Genomic DNA, 25,031 nt, shown 5'->3' with positions numbered 1-25,031 from the left:
GTATTCTAACTTGTTCGAAGTTTTTTTTTCTTTAGGAGAAAGTCTTCAAGAGGTTCGTGAATTGTTCGAGGGAATTCGTGAAGAAAGGTCTTCAAAGGTGGGGTTTATGAAACTTTTTTCTTTAGCATGCCGTAATTTATAACTAAATGCATATCTTGTTTCTTGTTTACTGTGAAATTTACATTCAATGGAAAATGGAATTTACATTTCAACAAATTGACCGTATCTTCACAACCTACAAGCTAAAAATTCAATCTTCTCAAACCCAAGGGTCAAGCCCAAGCCCACCTGAGAACTCTATAAATAAAGAAGTTATCCTCATTTGGAGGGGTCAAAAATTCTATACCTAGAGAGAACTCGAAGTCATTCGAAGATACAAGCATTCTTCCAAGACTTCAACTCCAAGAACATCACGCGCTTCGCTTCCTCAAATCAAGCGTAGATCAAGTACTAGAGATCAAACTATTGGGTTTTATGTCCTAAAACTTGTGGTTTGTAAACAATTAAAACGTATTCTTAAATTTTAATAAGTTGTTTTGGATATATTTTTTTTCGAAATCCAATAAACCTAAAGTCTCTTGATTATTACATGAGTACTTGAACTTTATGTGGAGACATAAAAGTGGATCAGGTTCGAGTAAATAGTCAAAATGATCTATAGTATATAAATGAGGTTAGGTGCCTTATTCTGGTAACACTATTGGATGCAGCTCACTTTGTAGTTGTTACAAAGAGTTGTAAAGTACTACAGACGATGTGATCTTAATTTGTACGCGTTATGACATGAGGAGTAGGGGCATCCCGTGCAATGGGTTTGTACAAGTTCGGACCACGAAATCAGTATTTCTTACTTTATAACGTTATTTACTGTTTAAGACTGACTATTTCAAAGTGATGACCTGGGTAACTTGACCTTAATCCTGAGCTAACTATGAACTCCTATTTATTCGGGATCATTCTTAGATTTGCATAGGCGAGGGTTGGCTCAACAACGTCGGCTCAATAAACCTCCATTTCAGGAGTAAGACTGGATAGATATCTGGGGATATAAGGTGCAAAATGGAATTCATCCAGTGCTGACTCCGGGTCTTGAACAAGAGGCTTCATCCTCTCATTGGCCTGAGAGGGACTCGGTTTGTTATTCGGATCACAAACCAATTGTCCATTAGAGGATCAGTGGGACTTAAGGAACAAGAGGTAATCTCAGGGGTAAAATAGACATTTGACCCAGTCGTTATTACGAACAACTTGTGAAAGGTTAACTTACTAATCATGGTCATATCAAGTGGACATAATATATCTACAATGAGAGGAATGCAACTATGGACTTTAGTGGAGCGACCCATTAGTTAACGAATGTGGGTTAATTCGGTGTAAAGAGTTTAACTAATTAATTTCAGATCGTTGGAGCCCATGATCTATAGGTCCACAAGGTTCCCCTGCTAGCTCGTAAATGGATTAACTTTAGAGTTGCGTGATAAGTTAATTTGAAACGTTCAAATTAGAATTAAGGAAATTCGTAATTATATGAGATATAATTACACATTTAATTTTGAAATTAAACGGACTTGGAATGATTTAAATATTAAATTCATGAAGGTGGATTTTGTGTAAAATTAATTTAATATTTGATATTAAATTAATTAGAATTAATTAAATTGTTTAATTAATTATTTATTATTAATCTTATTAGAAAATTAATTTATGAAATTAATTTTGTAAAATTAATAAAGTTTTCAATTTTGAAATTTAATTGTTTTTGAAAATCAATTTGAAATTAGAAAAATTGGAAAAAACACAAATTTGGAAATGGGATTTATCCACTTACATCAACCAAGTAACTCACTTAACATCCACTTGATTTTGCTTCAATCTTCCAAGCATGAGTTGTACCTCATGCAGCCTTCTTCTATGCATGATAGTTATGCAATAAATAGAGAAGATGGAAGTGGAAATCAGGCATGCAAACTATTAGAACTTGCTGAAGTTTTGTTGAAAACTTGTAAGGTTGAAGAAGTGTTCTTCAAGTTGCATCAGTGGTATTCTTCTCCAAATTCCCTTCATTCAAACTTATTTTGAGTCCCATAACTCAATCTATATCTCCAAGAGAATAGTAGAGAAGATCTTGAGGTGGTTCACAAGAAGAATTGGAGAAGATCTGCAGCTAAGTTCAAGATTGAAAAGGTTCTACAAAGATATTACTTGAAACCTTCTTATTATTGTATGAGCATGCGTCATATATAACCAAAATTATTGAATTAGAATGCTTATTAATCCTTGTTGCTTAGTTGCATGCTGATATACTCCTACACGAACCGCATCACATCAAATCAATATCAACATCAACACTAACTCAAGTTTAACTCCATGAAACAAGTTCCTCCGAAAGTCTTGTGCGAGCACTAATCATCCAAGAAGATCAACAAGCCCAAAGGTCGAACATCTAAGAAGATTATCAAGCCCAAAAGCCGATCATCCAAGAAGATCATCAAGCCCAAAAGCCGATCATCCAAGAAGATCATCAAGCCCAAAAACCGATCATCCAAGAAGATCATCAAGCCCAAAGTCTGATCATCCAAGAAGATCAACAAGCCCAAAGGTCAATCATCAAGAAGATCAATAAGCCCAAAGGCCGATCATCTAAGATCAACAAGCTCAAAGGCCGATCATCTGTTCAAATCCCACCAAATAAATTTCTCTTGAAATCTCGTGCAAACAAGAATCTTTTTAAAAACCAAATTAAATTTTAATAAAGTGAATGAATTTATACTTTAATTTTAATGTCGTTATCCATAATTTTCACGTATGTATAAAAAAAATTTGAATGAAAAATTTACATATATATATATATATATATATATATATTTTTAAAAAATGGGTATCTCTTTTATTTGCTGGTCTATCTCTATTTTCCTTTTAGCATCAATCGCATTATAAATTTATTTTATTTGCTTGTCTTAAAAGAAAAAAAAAAAAGTTACAAATCATTAATAAATGGTTTAAATAGTTCCATCTATGAAAACGTAAACTATATAATAAAAGATATCCATAAACTATGGACTAAAAATGGATGGTTTGGAGCACACAAATAAGATATAATTTAAGATGTGAGAGAAATTTTAAAAATTAGCTATCCCTACCCAAATGCCCTAAGACTAAGAATATTTATTTTTATCTCTTGCATTTTTAAATTAATTTGCTTTGTTTTAGATTTGTTGTATCTTCTTATATTCTTGTTTCCGTTTGAATTTTAAATAAAAACATACTTTCCTCTCCAAATCCTACACTCATTGTCTCTTGCATTTTTAATAAATTTTTATTTGCTTTACATTTGTTGTATCTCCTAATCACTAGATTCTGTTTTTTAATTTTTTTTCTGGCTTTTTATTTTAATTCCTGTATTTATTTTTGTTTTCCCTTGTTTAAGCTAAATGTATTTTCAAATAGAATGATGCTTCAATGGTAGGATTTCCAAGAATCCATAATATCAAGTTGAAATGTTCACCTTTGTCTCAAATGAAGAGGGAAAAAAAATTGCTTCGAGCTTATTTGATAGAAAATCTAAAAACCAAAATTTGAAAAGAATGAATTTAATGAACACAAAATTGTATAAATATGTATTTGATAGCCAATTAAAAATTTTAATTATAATTTAAATAATTATTTAAAATATGTTTGTATTATATTTATAAATCATGAAATGGGTTGTAATCATTCATTTTTAACAATAAACTATTATTAGTTTATACATAAACAATTTTTATGTTAAAAAAAATTGTTAACTATTATTTGTAATATTATGAAATTATTTTTATATTTATTTAATACAATTCTATATTTTAAAATTTATAATTTGCTCTAGATCATAGTGAGAAATCTTGAAATTCTGAGTTATTATTTTATATTATCATGTTTATTCTGCACCATTTATAAGTTGGGCGACACATAGTCCTTGGTGGGTCTATTGCGATCATTTGCCAACAAAATCGGGTTGGAGATTACTTCATTGCGATTATTTTCTTCTTGTAGCTCCTCAAGGTGGTTCTGCTGTTCGGCCATCCTACGAGCTCTATTTTGTCTTTCTTCAGTTGGCTCTCTGTCTTCTACGAAAAGTCCTTCGCTCATACAGCGTTTTCACCTTTCTTGCAGTCAAAGCACAATACTCCAGAAAGTCGAGGTCTGCAAAGATCAATAAAAATAGCTTTAGCACACTTAGTTACTGCAATCTCCGACAACGGCGCCAAAAACTTGATGCGTTCTGTTCATGCGATGAAATAATAATACTTATAAGAATTAAACACTTAGTTTTCTTTAGTCAAACTCAAGTGAAAATCTGACCCAAGTTTCTGGTGAGTTCAGGGTCAAATGCAGAGAATGCTCGTAAGTATGCGATGAAACTAAAAATATGATCTTCGCATGTAAAAAAAAATGTTCAAAGGTTAAATAAATAGATTTAAACCTAACTATTCGATGGGGACTATGTCTAAAGTGAAGCAGTGTATTGGATAACAGTTATGCGATAGGAGGGTTGAGAATAACTTTCACTAACATTTTTTAAAACAACTTAATGGAATATGTGATCAAGCTATACACTCAATGTTACAACCAGCACTTCTCAGTGTCTTTTGCCACATTATCTTATCTCTAAGATGCATGCGATGGGTGTAATTGATAATTGGCAGAAATGCCAGTTATTATAATTCTTTTATTTAGAATTATGAGAGCTAACAGGTAGAAAACGCAGTGATAATACTTAGAATTTGTGAAAAAATGAGTTTTGCGTCGATAAGCACCTAAAACCTCACCGACCCAATATTATGCATTATTCCGTTCCAAAGTGTCTATTTTTATAGCTATCGCAGGAATCAAACGCATGCGTTTGTAATAAGTAATCATAGACAAACACATGCACTGAAGCCAGGCGACCACAAAAGACGAACGTAGACGGCAACCCCATGCGTCCAACGCATGGAAGTTGAGGTAAACACATGTGTCCAATGCATGGAGAACGCAGTGAACAAATAGAGATTGCGTCCACGGAGTGACAGCCATAATAGAAGATTGCAAGATGGGTAGAACGCGTTGATAACTTCAACTAAATTAAGCTCGGACGCGTACCTTAGGAGTATCAACAAGATAAGACGATGTGACAATGCCCATACCACAACAAAAGTAGCAGTGAGCCATACCTTCATCATTACAGCTGTCGACGTCCAAATTCTATAAATAGCCCTTGAGACCTTCATTTTGAGACATCTGAGCTTCTGCCTCATGGCAGAAGTTTGTGATCACAGATGAAAGCTTGAAGGAGATTTCCAGTGAGAATTCTTCATCTCCACAAATCAGACTGAGTGACAATCGGAGCATTCGCTGGAGACAGAGCTCGAGAGAGACATCTCCACCATTCAACCATGGCACCACCGGTAGCGTTGATGCAGAGTCCTTCATCTCCCTTCTAACCTCTGTAGTGTATTACATTTTAGCTTGAGATATTAAGATATTTTGTGATCAATGCAAATCTTAATTCCTTCATTACCGTCTTCTTCATCATCTTCATCTCTATCATAGTTTATCTTCAGCGTTTATTTATCAAAGTCAATCGCATGCTTAATCGTGTAGCCTAGAGATAGGATGCATGTAGTAACCCACCGAGAGATGTGCGTTGTGCGAAGTATAGTGAGTTAATCCTCTTTGCTTGGTGAAAGGCTGTGGCAACGCCTGTCTATGGGATGCTGCACTGTTTGTCTATAAGTTAAGTAGCCGCATCTAACTGCCTGAGAAGGTAAGGGATGGAACGCACTAAGCAAGATTCGTATTGTTCCTAGAGATACTTACAATCTTATGCTCGACACAATGCACTATAGAGATATAGTCATGCGGCTGACCACCTAGAGGTATGATGCGTTAGTGCAACGAGCTGGGATTACTCGGGCGATTTAAGATAGTAAACATTACTATGCATTATTCGTTGTTATGTCTCTACTTATTCTCATTGCAAGTCTTCTATTGCTCAATCTGTTTAGTTAGGAGTAGGAGTAGTGTGTAAAACTTTTAAACCTTCTTTGCTTTATTTTTATTCTTATTCATCGCCTTAAACGCATCACCTCACAAATATTATTGGTGACAAGTCCCCGTGTTCGACCTCGGATTACCCAAGAAACTTACGTTTGTGTTATACTTTGCGCAAGCGTAAGAAAACTTGTGATAGGAACGCGTGATCATTGCATGCTAAGATTAACGCATCATCATTCCGACGCATGACTTCAGACGAATGGGAGCAAATGCATCAGTTATGTCTAACGCATGATTTCATGTTCAAACCCATCCGTCCTTAAATGATAAAAATAAAACAAAACAAAATGTGTCCATAAATTATCCCAACAGTAATATACAAAGAATGTAATTATTTCTAAGGAACATTTTCTCTCCTTTTATGAGGTCTTTGAATGCTTTTTGTATAAATTTATTGACAATTTTATCTAAGTTGTGTGCCTTTGCCTTATTATTTTAAATAAAAAAGATATAATAACTTATATTTTTACAAGTTATCACTCCCGATGCGGAATGACTGGACATTGATCATGTACTTGTCGTGCATCAAAACACTTAGCTTATCTTTATCAAGCATCCTTAAAGGAAAAGGAGAAAAATGTGGAAGCAAATTTTGTATACTAGGATAATGACATATTTGACTCATCTCAAATGACTAATTTGGATGTGGTGGACTTCTTTGAATCTTCTGAAGAGAAGATTGGCACAGTTGATGGAACATCAAGTATTTCTTTTGACTTTGAAAATATCGACTTAATGTTGTTTTTTCTTTCATCTTCATGCTTTTCTTTCTCTTAGTAGATGTTAACCTTTGTATATTCCAAATATTGTTTTTCTTATTATAATTATTTTCTTTTAAGGAAGAAACATGGATCATTTTCATATGTTGGATGACTAAAAAATGAGAAAAGAAAATCTATGTCTAACAAACAGTGAAACTACACATATAATACCTACAACTAGAAAATATTTTTCTAAACTAAAAATGTTGAAAGCAAAAGTCAATATAATATCATGTTCTACAAACCTAATTGAAGGGTTTGGAAAAGAAAGTATTATTTTTCCTAGAGGAACAAAATTTGCAATTGATAGTGCATTGTTCTCTAGTCAATCAAAGAGAAATCTACTTAGTTTTAAAAATTTACGTTGCAATGGTTACCATATTGAGACTGATCACTACAAGAATTTTGGGCTTTAATGTCGGTTGAAAAAAGTGAAACCAGATGTATAATGTCGGTTTTAAAAAAACGGATCTTTAATGTCGGTTTTAAACTGACATAGAAGATAAGCTACAATGTTGGTTTAAAACGAACATTAAAGATCCGTTTATTTTTTCATTTTAATAAAATTAATACTCTCCCCATCAAACCCCCAAACTTCCTTCTCTCTTCTTTCACACAAAACTTCTTCATCCCCAAAACCCTCCCTCTCTCCTTCCTTGAAAAAGCTCTGGTCGATCACTCATCTTGTCGCCGATTGTTCATCTGGTCGTCTAGTCGTCGGTAGCGGGCTTCCTCGATACTCGATCCTCTGGTCGATTCTTCATCTGGTCACATCGTCGGTAGTGAGTTTTCATCTGACCGTCTGGTCTTGGGTTTTCGTCTGGTCGCAGATCTGATAGATCATCTGGTTGTGGGTTTTCTGGTCGTAGATCTGGTAACCTCGTCTGGTCGTGGGTTTTCTTCATCGTCTTCTTTCATTTTAATAGTGTGTTGATTCAAAAATAGAAATGGCAGTGAAGAAAATGAAGCGGAGACCCATTTTCTCGAGTTGCTATAAGTTGGAGGCGTAGTCGTCGGAGGTGATGAAGGTAGTAGCGGCGATGAATAATAAACCCAATTCATTCCAAAGGATTTCGAAAGTGATTTCAGTAACCCTAACTCCACCCTCTCTGAGAACCTCCCCATCTCTCTCACTAGATCTGACATCTACACCTTCACTCTCGCTGAGTTGAAGCTTATCTCTCAGACTTTTTCTTCCTTGAACTTCCTTGGAGAGGGTGGTTTTGGCCCCGTATACAAAGTCTTCCTCGATGATAACCTTAGGCCATGCTTGCTCCCTTGGCTCATCGCTTTTCTAGGCCAGCTTAAGCATGATCATCTTGTGAAGCTGATTGGATATTGTTGCAAAGACGAACATCAGATGCTTGTATATGGGTATATGCCCAGAGGAAGCTTGGAGAATCAACTTTTCAAAAGCTGATTGGATAGGAACAAAGCTCCATTATGTTGTCTTTCCATAGCTCCCTAGTTTGAATTTCATAAATTCTTTGTGTGGGGTAATTGAATTCTTATTATATGTTGTTTTCCTATTTTTCTCTGCTTATAGGAAGTCATGCTTTTGATTTGGATCAAATCTGTGGTGGATGGTGAAGAGAACATAATGAACGAGCAATTGAAAGACTATTAATGATGAACTTTACTTTTGATGAAGTTAATTTTACGATCGATAAGCTTGGTTAGTACACTTCTGAAATAATCAACTTGGTTGAAGTTATCACCAAATATTTATGCAGCCATTAGGATTTCTTATAATGCATTTCAGGTGGAGATGCTCCCATTAATGAATTGGTGGATTTTATCATTGCTGCACAGATCGTTGTAAATTTGTTGAGAGGGAGAATGCTTCGGCATTATAAGGATTTAAGATAATTGTGCCTGTTTCAAGAAAACTCTTGCTTCCTCAGTTATATTCCTACGAGTTTAGCTTTAGTTCATATTGATTGAAGTTGCCTCACATTTATGTTCATATTGATTGAAGTTGCCTCACACTTAATCTTTCCTTTACCATATACTTTTAATGGTGTTGTTTATGTGTTTTTTAGTTGTTTGGAAGGGGTGGGGAGGAAATGCCTTGACTGTTGGAGCAAAAAGGTTATGCATTGAAGACAATATGGGATGGACTAAAGTAAAGATGTTCATTGCCACAAAGGTGAGTAAACTATAAGTATATGCTATATTTGTATTTCAATATCCTCAAGTTCAGTCTGTAAAAAAAAGGTTTTTATACTTAATTGAGTTACTCTTGTTGTGGGTGTGAATGTATAATTTAGACAAGGGATTGAAAACAAATTGTTTGGATTTTAAGATGTTAGTTGTTCTTGGAGTGGCTTTTGCTCTAACAACTTAAAATTCATGTTTACTTCCAATTTCATCTTCATACATTTTTAGTTGTATTTGATGTCAAACATGGCAAGAAACTTATATGGATGAGACACTACAAGAATTTTCTTAAGCATGAAGTAATTACATGGCAACAGTTTATAAGCATGAAGTAGTTCTGGAGGAACAATGGGAAGGTAACTATTAATTTTCTTAAGATCACATGCTGATGATGTGATTTAGCCTATGAAGTTTGGTCTGGATTAGCAATTCTTAGATAGCGGTGTTAAATTTTGCATTGTATAATATGTAAGTGCCGAGAATTTCAGCGATAAAATATCTATTATACTTAGTTGAAACAAAATGATATGCTTATAGGATCAAACACTACAAGAATTTCGGACTTTACGTCTTTGTTTTTCAACTGTCACTCAGTTTGTATCTTCTGTTATTTCTTCTCTTGTTTACTAAATTTCTCTGCTAGTTTTTCAATTCAAACTTGCTCTTATCTGACTCTCATTTTGCTAGCTTATATGTTTTTATATTAGAACCATTCTTAGTTAGCTCTTTGGATATATGTAAACAAAGGAGGGGAAATAGGTGTTTATGCAAATGTTTTATTGTGTAGACTCTGATCTTATGTCTTTTCCTGTCCATTTGTTTGTTCTGTTTGCTGTTTTAACCTTTTTTGGTGGCATTTGAAGAAGCAATATCATTTTCTTCATTGGTGGTGTAGTTTTTTTTTTCTCATGGTTACATTTCGGTTTATGGAAGGGGGGCCAACTTTAATAAAAGATTCTAATGGATAACATGCAATAGCAATTCAAGCCTTCATGTTGATTGAAGTTGCCTCACATTTGTATTCTCTCAATCTCTTCCTCTACCATATACTTTTAATGGTGATGTTTGTGTGTTTTTTAGGTGTTTAGAAGGGGTGGGGAGGAAATGGATTTCTTGCAACAACAAGGAATTCACGTAAAAATTGCTCCTGGTAAGTGCATTTTTGAATGCTTGCAGTTTTAAGCACAGTTTCATTTTAAGCACAGTAGTTTTTGTTACAATTTTTGAGATTTGAAGTACATTGTGAGCTAAATTTTCTTATTGATGTATGTGTTCTTGAATATTCATTTTTTGGGAATTCTGATAGTTCTGTCGAGAACAAGTGGTTGTGAAATATTTTTGGGAGTGTGTTTCTTTGAACAGGTTCAAGGTAAATTTTTGGTTTTGTTGTGGTAACATCGTTATGCTATCGAAAATTTTGAAAAAGAAGATTCTTGAAAAAGGAGTAAAGATTTTGAAAAAGAAGATTCTCTCATTTATTCAACTATTGAGTTTTCTTGTTTTGCAGGTGTAACAAAGGAGTAAAGATTTGGTATCGCAACCTCTTTATGCTTTTTCTTGGGGAACTCTAGATCCAACACATTCACTGCAAGAATTTTGCCTTGAATGTACCATTTATGCACATTCCCAATAAACACGGTTAGTTTGAATATGAATTCTGATCATATTTTCACTTTCAATCCTTTGTCTTAAACCTTTTTTTGTTTGTGATCCTTTGAACAACAATGGTCAGACAAGGATGCCTATAACTAGACACTGCTGAAGCTGGAGGGGTCTGTTAAAAAAGAATTATGAAGGGATCCATACTTACTAAGTGGAGAGGGACAGTAAACTCATAGTGTTTGTAAAATCATAATGTTTGTATTACTTGTAATTTGTGTTTTCAAGGCCTGAATTATTGTACGGCCTTTTAAATTATAATTTTATAGCAGAATTTGTGGATTAAATGTAATAGATTTACAATCCATACATGAATAATATGTCATAGCCACAACATTCGATGATGATGTGTCATGTTATACTTTTTGACCAAAAAAATGGATTCGACAATGAAATTTAAAAACGGATAAATTCGGGCTTCAATGTCGGTTAAAAATTAAAAAAAAAAAACACAAGCTTTAATGTCGGTTGTTAATTTCACTGAAGGTCTTTAATGTCGGTTGGAAATTTCACTGAAGGTCTTTAATGTCAGTTGCAACCGTCATTGAAGGTTGTGTTATTGAAGCCCTTTAATTTTGGTTTAAAACCGACATTAAAGCCCGAACTTCTAGTGTATAGAAACAATAATATGAAGTATCTTTATATCATATATATTGTCTCATATGAAAAAAGTATACTAGAAGAGTTGCCTGCTTTATCTTCTGGATTATATTATAGTCGTATATGAGTAATTGAAATATATGCAACGATGAACCTGAAGTTCATGAATCTAAACATATTTACAATTTTCCATGACAGATTAGGTCATCCAGGTCTATAATGATGAAGATAATTATTGAGAATTCAAATGAACACCCATTGAAGAACCAGAAGATTCTTCAATCTAATGAATTATCATGTGATGCTTGCTCTCAAGGAAAATTGATAATTAGACCATCAACAGCTAAAGTGGGGACTGAATCACCTACATTTTTAGAATGAATTCATGGTGATATATGTGAACCCACTAACCCATAAAGTGGACCATTTAAATATTTTATGGTATGAATAGACTCATTCAGCAAATGATCATACGTGTACTTATTATCAAGTCGAAATATTGCATTTGCAGGATTACTTGCTCAAATAATTAAGTTAAGAGCACAATTTCTTGGTCATACAATTAAGACCATTCTTCTTGATAATGTTGGTGAATTTACATCCCAAGATTTTGATAATTATTGTATGTCAATTGGGATAAGTGTTGAACATCCTATAGCTCATGTTTATACACAAAATGGTTTAGCAGAATCATTTATAAAATGTTTGCAATTAATTGCAAGACCATTACTTATGAGAGCTAAGCTTTCTACTTTGTATGGGGATATGCTATTTTGCATGTAACATCACTTGGACGCATTTGACCAATATATTACCGTAAGTACTCGACATTACAATTAGCTTATGGTCATAAGCCAAATATTTCCCATCTGAGAATTTTTGGATGTGCAGTATATGTTTCAATGCTCCACTACAATTAACTAAGATGGGTCCTCAAAGGAGGTTATCAATATATATTGGATATGATTCTCCATCAATTATCAAATATCTTGGGCCCCTGATAGAAGATGTATTTACTACACGATTTAAGAATTGTCATTTTAATGAGACAAATTTTTCAAAATTGGGGGAAGGAATTAAAAAGTTGAAAAAAGAAATTACATGGAATGCATCGTTATTGTCTCATTTAGACTCCCGTACAAATCAATTTGAATTTGAAGTTCATAAGATAATTTATTTGCAAAATATAGCAAATCAGTTACCAGATACATTTATAGATGCAAAGAAAGTAACTAAATCAAATATACTAGTTGCAAATGTTCCATTAAAAATTGATATCTCAACATAATAAGTTGTCATTAATGAGTCTAGAACATGACAGAAGCGTGGTAGACTAATGGGTTCCAAAGATAAAAATATTTGAAAAGGAAAAATAATTAATAATCAAGAAAACTTGGTTGAAGATATAAATACCAATGAAAAAAATCATTGACATGACTTGTGAGGAAGGTGAAATATCTAAACATAATAATGAGATTTCAATAAACTATGTCATGATAGGAAAAATATGGAATCAAACTCATGTAGTTATTGACAACATTTTTGCATATAATGTTACTCTTGATATTATATCTACAAATGAAGATTTTGAACCAAAATCTGTTGAAGAATGTCGACATAGAAAATATTGGTTTTAGTGGAAAGAAGCAATCGAGGCAGAATTGAGCTCACTTTCAAAATGTCAAATTTTTGAACCAATAGTCCGAACACCAGAAGGTGTCCAATCTGTGGGATACAAATGGGTATTTGTGAGAAAAAGAAATGAAAATAATGTGATCATAAGATATAAAGCACAATTAGTTGCACAAGATTTTTCACAAAGGTTTGGTATTGATTATGAGGAGACATTCTCTGGTGGTAGATGCAATTACATTAAGATATTTAATTGGTCTGACTGTGTATGAAAATTTGGACATGCATCTTATGGATGTAGTCACAGCATATTTATATGGATCTCTTGATAATGATATTTATATGAGAATCCCAGAAGGATTTAAAATACCTAAAACATATAAATCAAATTCTCGGGAATTATATTCAATAAAGTTACAGAGACCATTATATGGATTGAAACAATTGGGACGAATGTGGTATGATCGCTTGAGTGGATATTTATTAAAACAAGGATATCAAAATAATCTAATATGTCCATGTTTTTATAATAAATCACAATCAGAATTTACTATTATAACTGTACATGTTGATGATTTAAATATAATTGGAACTCTTGAAGATCAAAAGCAATAGAATATCTTAAGAAATAATTTGAGATGAAAGATATTAGAAAAATAAATTTTTGTCTTGGCTTGCAAATCGAGCATTTAGCAGATGGGATATTTGTTCATCAGTCAACTTATATAAGAAAAATTTTAAAAAGATTTTATATGAAAAAAACACATGAAGGAACCGTGAGGTACAATGAGGAAGCGAGATCGTCCCAATTTCATTTTTACAGAGATTAAAATTACACAGAACATAAGATTATACACAAACATATTTTACAGCATGCAAATAAGAGAAGAAGGAATGATTAGAATTCGATTTACCCTTGGAGAACAAAATCTTCACGTAATTCCCTTCTCCAGTCACGAACAACCACGATCACAAACAAAGAACTAAAGATCCAACACTTTAGACACTACCAAGAGGTAATCTTCTGTATTCTCTATAGGGGATGAGAACTACAGAAGGAGTGGACTCTATGTATTTTGGGAAGAGGGAGATAAGTTGAGAGAGAGGCTTTTTCTTGGGAGAATTACGTTCTATTCAAGAGAGATTCTTCCAGAGAGCATTTCTCTATTTTCTTCTATGAAGAAGATGAATAACGTAAAAAATGAACCACCCACTAGCACAATTCATTGAGAGAAAAAAGAGGGGGAGGGAGTTACAACTTCCTCCTAAATTAAATTTTTTTAAAAAATTACTTTATTTTAATATATATATATATATATGATAACCACCTTATCATATAATATATATCAAACTTTATATTATATCAAGTATAACACATAACCTATAGTTTTTATATTGTATCAAATACAATATAACCTATAGTTTTTATCTCTCGACAATGCATGGTATTTAATAAAAATCATATTTATACTAAATTCAATTATAGAAATATCATCCGTATAATTAGTATTTGAATCATATTTAAATGTTTAATTCCTCTCTAAATAAACTTATACTATAATGTATCAAATACATTATATTAATTATATCACATATAGTTAATTCTCTAAATTAATTTGAACAATTCAAATTAATCCAAAATTAATTCTCAATGGTTCCTGTTGAGCTACACATGGGATCTCATGGATATGTAGATTGAAGCTCTAATGGTACTCGGATAATTAATTAAACTCCTTTAATTAAATTCTCTAACATCCATTAACTGTCGGTCACTCCACTAAAGACTGACAGCTGCACTCTTCGAACTACAAATATATTTCTGGTCCATTGGATATAACCAATCAACAATGTGATGATCCTTCACAAATTGCTCGTAAGTACAATTGGACTAAAATACCATTTTGCCCCTGTAGTTACATCTAACTCTTTAAGTACCACTGATCTCTCTAATGAACAATAAGTCATAGTCCAACTATGACCAAACCTCTCTCGGGCCAAGAGAGGTCGTGGCACTACATTTTTTAAGCCCCAGAATTAGCCCCTAAGGGAGAAATTTATCTACTTACTCTGACATTAGGGAATGAGTGAATTCTGTCTTCTGTAGCTGTATTCCTAACTCCTCAATCAGACGAATCCCCAAAATGGTAGGTTTATTGAGTTGAGTCTGACCATTTTCACCCATACAAATCAAAGGACCGTTTTCATAAGCAGAAGTTCACAACTCACTCAGGATTCAGGTCATGTTACCTATGGTCATCCTAATGAAATGTAAGTCTCTACTATTAACGGTGTTATATAAAGAGACTATTCATTTCATGGTCCAGTTTTATACAAACCCCTTTGTATAGAATACTCCCACTCACATGTCTCTACATGAGTGATCAGGTTCATATCATTTATAGCACTTTACAACAACTGTAACATCTACAGAACAGGCCGTATTCGTAGTGTGAAAAGGATAAAGTATCCAGCCTTATCCATCTACTTTAGACCATTTAGGTTATCTCTTAAACATGATCTATTTTTATGTCTCTACATACATGTTTAAGCTACAGAAGATAACATTTGATGTTAGTTTATTGGTTTTATGGGTTAATGCTACTAAATATTGAATAAAATATCTCATATTTTATTAAATAAATTAATAGTCTATATATTACAATTACAAACTACAGGATCCATGAGATTTAGGGCATTAAACCCAACAGCACATTCATTGAACATTCCAATGGAAGTTCGTTCACAAGATGCGAAGAAAGATATATTTCGACCTCGAAACAATATTGAAGAACTTCTTAGTTCTGAAGTACCATATCTTAGTGTAGTTAGTGCACTTATGTATCTGGCTAATAATACAAGACCAAATATTGCATTTTCAATAAGTTTATTAGCAAGATATAATTCTTCTCCAACAAAAAAGACATTGGAACGTAATTAAGCATATACTCCGTTATCTCCGAGGAACGATCGACATGAATTTTTTTTATTCAAATAAATCAAATTTTGATCTAGTTGATTTTGCAGATTCTGTATATTTATCAGATCCTCACAAAGTTAGATCTCAAATAGGTTATCTATTGACATGTGAAGGAACTGTTATATCGTGTCAGTTAGTGAAATAGACCATAACGACTACTTTCTCAAATCATGCTAAAATTCTAATGATTCATGAGGTTAGTCGAAAATGTATATGACTAAGATCAATGACTCAACATATTCGTGAAATGTGTGTTTTGTCTTCTAATAAAAATCTTTCAACGATATTATACGAAGACAACACAGCATGCATATCCCAAATCAAAGGAGGATACATTAAAGGAGATAGAACAAAACATATTTCACCAAAGCTTTTCTATACCCATGATCTTGAAGAAAATGGCGACATTACTATATAACAAATTTGTTCGAAAGATAATCTAACAGACTTATTTACAAAATAGTACCAATCGCAATATTTGAAAAATTAGTACACAACATTGGAATGTAACGGCTCAAAGATCTTAAGTGATGTTTTTCATGAGGAGGAGTAAATATATTGTATTCTTTAGAAGTATATATTATATGAAATGTGTACTGTTTTTCTTTCATTAGGGTTTCTCTCATTGGGTTTTTCCTAATAAGGTTTTAGTGTGACATATTTCATATATATAATGAGCATATAAGGGGAAATATTGTAAATATTATAATAAAATAGATGCCCATTAGTACCCATGATTAGTGTCCTAAAAGAGCATGTGTAATTTTTCCATCACCACTATATGTTATTCTACCTAAAGTCCAAGTGCCTTTGGAGACTCATCCTTAGTGTCCACTTCATTCCACCTCCAACTTGTCAAATTGCCTATAAATAGTAGCATTTGATGGATCTTGGGATTACACAATTGATGAGAAAAGAAAAGGAAGGGTTGGAGAATTTTAAATTTCCATATTTTCTATTACATAAGCTTTATATTTTGTTATTTTATTTTATTTTATTATGTTTTATTTATTTTGATATTTATTTACTTTTATATATTATTATTATATTATATTTTATTGACATCCATGTTCTCGTTGTGCTCCTCAAATTCACAACATTTTTCTATTTTTCCAATTTTAAAACTTTATTGCTATTTTTTAGAATGAAACATTTTTTTGGTTCTTTCTCTTGCCAACACTTGAGAAACAATCCTTTTGCCTAGTTTATTTTTGCAATTTTCTTTTCATAAGAATTTATATAAATGAAACAAAACATATTTCCAAAAAGAATTTTTTTTAGCTTTATGTTTAAGTTAATATTTCCACAAAAAGAAAGAAACATTTTTTTAAAAGATTTATTGTTAATCATGAATATGAATTTCTAAAAAGCCAATTTTTTTCATCTTTTATCCTTTTTCCCTATATTAAAAATATTTAAAGTCGTAAATCACATATTTTGAGTTTGATGGTCTCGTCGAATACTATTTGAATCCAACATGTAAGGTGAAGAGGAAACTATTTAATAATATAAATGAAAAAATCTAGAATAATCCGTTATAATTAAGGCAGAAAGAGATGCTAATGCTACCCATAAGGAAGGTTTCACTCATTCATTGGCATTGGCAACGGTTCTACATACCAGCTAATGAAAAATTATTTAGAATAATCCGTTATAATTAAGGCATTTGCTAATTCGATTACACAGATTTTCTAATTCTTTTGATTGTTTTGGACCCATCTCGTCTTATTATACACCAAGATTTGATAATTCTTTTATGTAATCTTCCCAAATCTTATACGAAGTCTTATATTATTTTCAAATTTTCTCAAAAGTCGATTATGTTTACTAAATATTATATCAAATTATTACATAATTTTCAAAATTTTAGCATAATTTATGTTTTCACAATTATATGATTTTCCAAATTCTAAATGGGTTTTCCAATTATCAAAATGGATTTTTCAACTTTGATTCAATATTTTTAAATTTTGGGAAATATGAAAATTTTCAAAAAAAAAATTGAGTAAGATTTGAAATATATATAAAATCTCGGTGTTAATCTTATCCAAAATTCCACAAAAAAAAAACTTAAATATATGAATTTTGATATTATCTATGCTCGAGATTTCACCAAACAAGCTAACATATATAGAATCTCAGTGTTATTTTATCTGGGATTAGTACTGAGATGCACATAATTTTGGTGTATAATCTACCAAGATGTATCGAGAAAGTTCCAAACAATCAATAAGTTAAAAAAAAATTGATTTTTTAACTAAAATTTCATGGTCGATCTCGTCTGAGATGATAGAGAAAAACCATTTTTACAAATTTTCAAAAGACATGTTAATTTTGCAAAGTGATAACTTAACTGTATTATTTCTAAAAAGTTCTTATATGGTTCATATAGTAGATTACTAGATTAACTAATTAGTCACTCTAAATAGCAATTTTACCTACGACATATCTATTGAAATAACTTCGACTAATGTGATAGGATTTTAATTTAAAATTAAATAAATTTGACTATTTTTCCCAATGAGCCTTAATAGTTTAGCTCGAAAAGAAAAACGTATATAATCATGCATATAAAATTGATTAAAGTTATAATAATGATAATTTAAAAGCAAAACGAGATTTCATTATTAAAAAACAAAAAGAGATTTAACCTTAAAATAAAGATAATATTCTTTACACTATTTTTATTTAATTGATTTTTTTCTTCTGAGTGAGATTGAGATTAAGATTTATTTTTTATTTAATTGAGATTGAGATCGAATAATCTTTTAAAAAGACATTTTTTTTTTTTAAAGAAATTGAATAGTAGTTAAAGATAAATATTGGAAATATGTTTTTAATTATAATATAAGTAGTTCACTTTTATTTCATAGTTTTCTTACTATAAATATAAATATTATTAATCTATTTGTGGCTTTTTTTAATGGAGTTTGTTTATTCCCTTAATATCATATATCTAAATCGGTAAAAAAAAAAATCATTTTTTTACAAAAGATATCATTTAATAGTTCTCTTGAATTCTCTGCTCATTAAATACTCAACTCTACTTTATCAAGTTTTATATAAGACTCTTATTTTAACTTATACATATACCTTTCATTTTCAAGGTCATGAACTTATATGCAATGCATGTACTTCTAAATATTTAAAATTAAAAAATTAAAAAAATTAAAAAAAAAAAGTGATTTAACCTTAAAATAAATCTTAATATTTTTTAAAACAAATAAAAATCAATATTATTTTCACATATTAATATATTTAAAAACTTGCATTTCCACAATATCTTAAGAATGTACAAATATTTTTACGAAAAAAAATTTAAGTTTGGTAATTTCCCACGTATCTCCTATTTTAATAAGGAAAGATACAAAACCCTAAAATTCTCTTATTGCACTACAAGAAATCTACCATTTAGCGATTAAAAATACATTGTCGCATCTCTAGGGACGAAATGCATTTTTCGTTGCAAAGGTTGCGGCAAATACATAAAAAGTCGCAAACTTACAATTATAAATCTTGTTTGTCGCACCACTCATGCGACTAAAAAGTAACAATCACATAGTAAGGTGCAACTATTGCCATTTACGTCGCACTATGCGATGAAATATGGGGAAATTCGCTGGTCCAGATTGCGAGCGAGAATATTTGATACAAAGGAGTTTGTATAAGACCGGACCACGAAATGTTTAGTCTCATTATATTACCCGTTCATAATAGAGATTTTCACTTCACCAGGATGCCCATAGGTAACATGACCTTAATCCTGAATGAGTTGTGAACTCTTGCCTATAAGGCAGTCCTTTGATTTGTATGGGTGAGAGTGGCCAAATCGCCAACTCAACAAGCCTACCATTTTGGGAATTTGTCTAATTGGGGAGCTGGGAATTCAGCTATACAAGATGGAATTCACACATTCTCTGAAGCAGGGGTAAGTACATAAATTGCTCCCTTAATTGTTGATTTCGAGTCTTAAACAATGTGGCGCCACACCCTCTCCTGGTCCGAGGGGGGTTTAGTCCAAGTGGGAGTTTGTTGGATTGTATGTCCTAAAATCGCAGTTTGTCAATTTAAATATATTCTATTTGTAATAAAGATTTTATTAAGGTTTTGTTCAATAAAATTATTATTGAATATGTAAATTGCACTAAATACAATAAACTAAGATTCATTGTTGTTACATGAGTACTTGTATTTTATGTGGAGACATAAGAGTGGATCAAGTTTGAGTAGATAGCCAAAACGGTCTATAGTATACGAATAAGGTTGGGTACCTAATTCTAGTGACACTATCAGATGCGGTCCACTTTGTATTTAGTACAAATAATATGATCCTGGATCGTTCATATGGAGACATGCGAGTGAAGGTGTCCTATGCAATGAGTTTGTGTAAGACTGGGCCAAGAAATAAAGTCACTCTTTCTTTATAACGTTGTTTACTGTTTAAGATTGGTCATTTCAAAATGATGACCTAGGTAACACAACCTTAATCTTGAGCTAACTATGAATTCCTATTTATTCGAGATTATCCTTAGATTTTCATAAGTGGGGGTTGGCTCAATAGTACCGACTCAATAAGTCTCCAATTTCAAAGGTAAGACCGGGTAGATAGCTAGGGACATAGGGTACAAGATGGACTTTTAGGGATAATAGAGAGGTTGTTCTCTCTTGAATTCAAGCTCATTTTGGATACCGCAATCCAATCTAAGGTCCAAGAGAATAGTAGGGAAGATCAAGTGGTAGTCTACATCCATTTGGAGTGAGGAATCAAACTGAAGCTTGAAGATTTCGAAGTCTTCAAAGGTATGTTTCCAAAAGCCTTATTACTTGTTCTTAAGCATACTGTCTTAATTGCTAAAATTAATGAATTGGAGTGCCTAATGATCCTGATCTCTTCCGCTAATTGCATGCTAACTCCATCATTTTTGTCCCCAACTATCTTTATCGATCATGATAGATAAGCTCCTCAACTACCATGGCCTATGCATATTTCCTCTCCATACAGACAATGCCTCCAGAATCCTAAAACTAAAACAATTATTTCCGTCTTCAATTTAGGGCAAATTAGTTCTGCACATCCCCTAACCAACTGGGTGAAAGTTTGTGAAAACCCAAGAGGAAAAAGATCGAGTCCCAATTTAGTTATTTTACAGAAACAAAAAAAATCATAATGCAAAAAAAAACTTATGCATTCACAAATTTACAACATGCTTTGAAGAACAAATAAGAGGAATTAAATAGGTTTGAGACTACTTACCCTTGAAGATTATTTTATTCACGTAATTCCTCTTTGATTTCGAATTCTTCTTAGACAATGAACACCAAAAACTCAACAACCCAATCCAACCTCGAACATTACAACAATGGAAACCTTGGATTCTTTTTTAGGATGAGAATCCACAAGAGTTGTGAGCTCTGCGTTAATTTTGGGAGATGGAGAGAAAGATTTTGAGAGGAGAAGAAGATTTTCAGAGAAAATGATTTTGGGATCAAAACTCTGTCACATTCTCTGCATAAGAAGTAAGGGGAGAAGAAGACTAATCTCTACCAACCAAACCCCTATCTGCACGATCATGAGAGAAAAATGGGGAGGGAAGTTATTTTCATAACTCCCTCCCTTTAATTCAAAATTTAAATTAAATTAAAACAAATTTTAATTTAATTAATAATATATATTATTATATAATAACCACCTTATTATATAATGCATTTATAATGCAATCTCAGAAAAGTCTTTGACAAAACCAGCATGTCCCAAGAAGCTCCTGACAGATATCATTATTGCCGAACCCAATGCCTACATCGCATTTGCGGGTAAAAGAGTAATTGAACAAACATTGAATAAGACAGTCCCTGAGGGTTCACAGGCGGCTTAATATTTATTCCATAAGGGCTTATTCGATCTAATCGTACCACGTCGCTGGAGGTGAGAGCTTTTCAATCGCCTCAATTTTTGCCTGTCCACCTCCAACCCATCCTTGGAGATCTTGTGCTCAAGCACAATGCCTTCCTTCACCATGAAGTGGCATTTATCCCAATTAAGCACGAGGTTCGTCTCTTCACATCTTTTCAATATCTTCTCCAGGTTGTTGAGACAAACTTCGTATGTTTGTCAATACACAGAGAAGCCGTCCATGAAAATTTCCACAGAGTCTTCAAGATATTCAGAAAAGATGGTCATCATACACCTTTGGAAAGTGCTCGGCACATTGCAAAGGCCGAACGGCATGCGTCGAAACGTAAATGTTCCATACAGGCAGGTGAATGTGGTTTTTTCTTGATCTTCAGGAGCAATCATGAACTTGTTATAGCCGACATATCCGTCCAAGAAGCAGTAGAAGTCATTCCCAGCTAGGCGATCTAGCATTTGGTCGATGAAAGGGAAAGGGAAATGATTCTTCTTTGTTGCCGCATTTAATTTGTGGTAGTCCATGCAAATCCGCCATCCGGTGACGGTTCTCATTGGTATCAGTTCGTTATTTGCATTAGGGACTACCATCATCCCTCCTTTCTTCGGCACGCATTGCACGAGACTGACCCACATGTTGTCGATTATTGGATAGATGATGCTCGCGTCTAACAAATTGATTATCTTCTTCTTTACGACCTCTTTCATCGTAGGGTTGAGTCTGCGCTGATGTTCTATCGATCCTTTGTGACTCTCTTCAAGATGAATCCTATGCATGCAGTATACGGGGCTAATTCCTCTAATGTCTGCGAGCGTCCAACCAATTGCTTTTACATACTTTCTCAGGACGCTTAGTAACGCATTTTCTTAGTCTTTATTAAGTGCAGAGGAAATGGTTATAGGTAGTTTTTCATTCTACCCCAGAAAAGCATACTTCAGGTGGTTAGGAAGGGTCTTCAGCTCTATTGTTGTGGTTGATCCAAGGATGGTTTTGTTGTTTTTCTTTCTTCATTCGTTGTCAGATTTTCTTCTTTGGATGCGATCATCTCATCTTCTTTGTTTGTTTGTTTTTTTTTTTTTTTTTTGTGATCGCATTGCATGCTACAATGGATGTGATCATATCATCTTCATTTTCATCTTCAGACTTTTCTTCTTCATTCAAACTTGGTTCATCGTCGGATTCATTGAGGTCTTCTTCATCAGGATATTTCATGGCTCAGATAATGTCAAACTTGAGCTTCTGTCCATTCACGCTCAGTGTGATCTCTCCTTTGTGCACATCAATCTGGGCACGACTGGTGGATAAAAATGGTCGCCCCAGGATCATGGGCATATCCTTGTCTACTTCGTAGTCCAGGATGATGAAGTCTGCTGGTAATATAAATTTGTCGATCGTAACTAGAACATCCTTCACTTTCCCCTCTAGATGCACAAAAGATCTATCCGCTAATTTGAGAGTCGATGTCATGGGCTCAAGCTGCCCCACATTCAGCTGCTTGAAAATTGACGGGGGCATCAAGTTGATGTTGGCCCCGAGATCGCATAGCGCTTGACCAATGTATAACCCTCCAATAGAGCAAGGTATAGTGAAACTCCCAGGGTCGCACATTTTTAGTGGGATGATAGATTTTGAACTCTGCGTCAAAGCCACCGTTGCGAACTTACCAGTGCTTCTCTTCTTTGTCACCATATCCTTTAGAAACTTTACATATGCGAGCATCTGTTCAATCATTTCTGTGAACGAAATGTTAATATGCAACTGTTTTAGCATATCCATGAAGCGTTGATACTACACCTCATCAATTTTCTTCTTTTTGAGTCTCTGTGGGAATGTTGGCAGTTGTATTCTTACAGTCCCCTGTTCTTTTGGCTCCGAGGTGGATGCAATATCTAGTTCCTTCGCATCTTTTTCTTTTGTTTCTTCTCGAGTGAACGCAATCTCTGGTTCTAGTGCAATTTGAGCAGTCCAGCTAGGCTTCTTCTTCTTCTCTACCACAGTCTTTCCGCTCCGCAACGTCACAACTTGACATTGCTCTTTTCCCGTACTCCTGGGTTGCGTGGGAGTTTCGTTGAACTCGAAAGGGCCCCTTGTGGTATATTCTTGAGCTCGCCCGCAATCTGGTCTATCTGAATTTTCAAGTTACAGATGGATGTCGCTTGATTTTGAAGCACACTTTCATTCTTTTCAATATATTGCTTCAACAAACTCTCCAAAGAGGAAGATTGTGGCGCCTGCGAGCTACTGGCTTGATTTTGCGTTTGACCGTTGGTTCGCGGAAAAAATTCGGGTAGCCTTTCTTTTTGCGCCACTGATTGAAAGTTTTGCTGTTGATTTTTCCACGCGAAGTTAGGGTGGTTTCTCCACCTAGGGTTGTACGTGTTAGGAAACAGATTATTCTTCACAAAATAAACTGACTATGGGTTTCGCGGGCATTCCTCCATTGGATGTCCTTCACCGCAAGTAGCACAACTTGTGGTCGTCTGGTTGATTGTGTTCACTTGCCCATTATGCATTGCTGGGATGTTAATTGCGATTCCCTATATCAAGTTCATCATCGCAGTCATTTGACTCTGAAGGGATGTGATAGCCCATTATTCGCGTCATTGTCCTTGATTCTCAATCTTTGATCGCTTTCTCTCTAGTCTTCATGATGTTTAGAAATGCGATCAAGGATATTCTTGGCCTCATCGTAAGTTTTATCCAGCAAACTCCAGCTGCTGCCGCATTGGCAGCCGTCTGTGATACAGGGTTTAGTCTGTGGTAGAAGATCTCCATCTGTAAACAGTCTGGTAAGTCGTTATGTGGGCAATCTCTTACCAGCCTCTTAAACCTCACCCAAGCGTCGCTGAGCGATTCATCAGTATCCTGTTCAAAATTGGTGATCAACTTCCTTCTTCTAGTGTTCTCTGTCGGAGGGAAGTACTTCTTCATAAACTTCTCAACTACTTGCTCCCATGAAGTAATCTCCCCTGGTTCGAGAGAATAAGCCCAATTTCGTGCCTGGTCACACAACGATAATGGAAACAAAGTTAGTCGAACCTCCTCAGTGGAGATGTTTGGGAACACAAAAGTGTTGCAAATTTCAATGAAACTCTAGAGGTGGGCATACGGGTCCTCGCCACGCCTACCACCAAACTATCAGGCAGTTTGGATCATCTGTAGCATCACCGATTTCATTTCGAACCCCGATCCGTCAAGAGTGGGCTTTATGATTCCTGGGGAGAAATCATAGAGGTTGGGTGACGCATAGTCCCGAATGAGCCT

At 33.7% G+C, this 25,031-nt stretch overlaps 1 non-coding gene across 1 annotated transcript; it reads left to right on the top strand.

The window, feature by feature from the left end:
• Positions 1-24,558: 24,558 nt before the first annotated feature.
• Positions 24,559-24,665, top strand: LOC120068619 (small nucleolar RNA R71). Its single transcript, XR_005479257.1, has one exon. It is a non-coding gene; the product is annotated as a small nucleolar RNA R71 (small nucleolar RNA).
• The last annotated feature ends 366 nt before the right edge of the window (positions 24,666-25,031 follow it).

This window comes from Benincasa hispida, chromosome 12 (assembly GCF_027475165.1).
Source record: "Benincasa hispida cultivar pf3 chromosome 12, pf3_genome.v1.1, whole genome shotgun sequence".
Lineage (NCBI taxonomy): Eukaryota > Viridiplantae > Streptophyta > Magnoliopsida > Cucurbitales > Cucurbitaceae > Benincasa > Benincasa hispida.
The sequence above is the reverse complement of the archived record's forward strand: the minus strand, read 5'-3'. Positions and strand labels throughout refer to the sequence as shown.